Source organism: Adiantum capillus-veneris, chromosome 17, assembly GCF_014529385.1.
Source record: "Adiantum capillus-veneris isolate H3 chromosome 17, ASM1452938v2, whole genome shotgun sequence".
NCBI classification, from domain to species: Eukaryota; Viridiplantae; Streptophyta; class Polypodiopsida; order Polypodiales; family Pteridaceae; genus Adiantum; species Adiantum capillus-veneris.
Genome location: NC_140947.1, coordinates 83103025 through 83103474, shown reverse-complemented (window position 1 = coordinate 83103474; position 450 = coordinate 83103025). Strand labels below are relative to the sequence as shown.

General features: G+C 56.0%; 1 protein-coding gene across 1 annotated transcript in view; it reads left to right on the top strand.

Moving 5' to 3' along the window:
* The first annotated feature begins 40 nt into the window (after positions 1–40).
* The window catches only part of LOC147437585 (uncharacterized), a 6181-nt gene continuing 5771 nt past the window's right edge, over positions 41–450 (top strand). Inside the window, exon 1 of the mRNA XM_086487103.1 lies at positions 41–175. The gene's annotated coding sequence lies outside the window, so the exon portion shown is untranslated. The remainder of the gene's footprint in view (positions 176–450) is intronic.

Here is a 450-nt window from a genome sequence, read left to right as displayed (position 1 = left end):
GCGACCCGGCCTCGACACGTCTGCTGCACTGTGGCGACCGCGAGGTGACTGGCTGCTGTTGCGCTACTGGTAAACGATAGCTGGAGCCGACTTGCAATTGACGTGGCTGCTGCGGCTGCGCTACTGGGTAACCCTGCTGCGGCACGAAGGCGCACGAAACCCTAGGAGCAAGCAGGTACACGTGTGTGGCCGAGAGAGAGAGAGAGAGAGAGAGTAACGGTTTAAGAATAAGAAGAGAGTTTTAATGTCGTAGGAAACTATCCAAAGAGACCTTAAAGAGTTAGCCTTAAAGAGCTATCCAAGGAGGGGAGTTGAACTCAAAGACCTGTTAATCAAGACCTCAGTTCGTGCCCGTCTCCTGCGCCCGTCTCCTGCGCGCTTGCCCACCGCCCTCAACCCGTGCTCGTCTCTTGCATGGCCACCTGCTGCCTAATTGCGCACACATCCTCT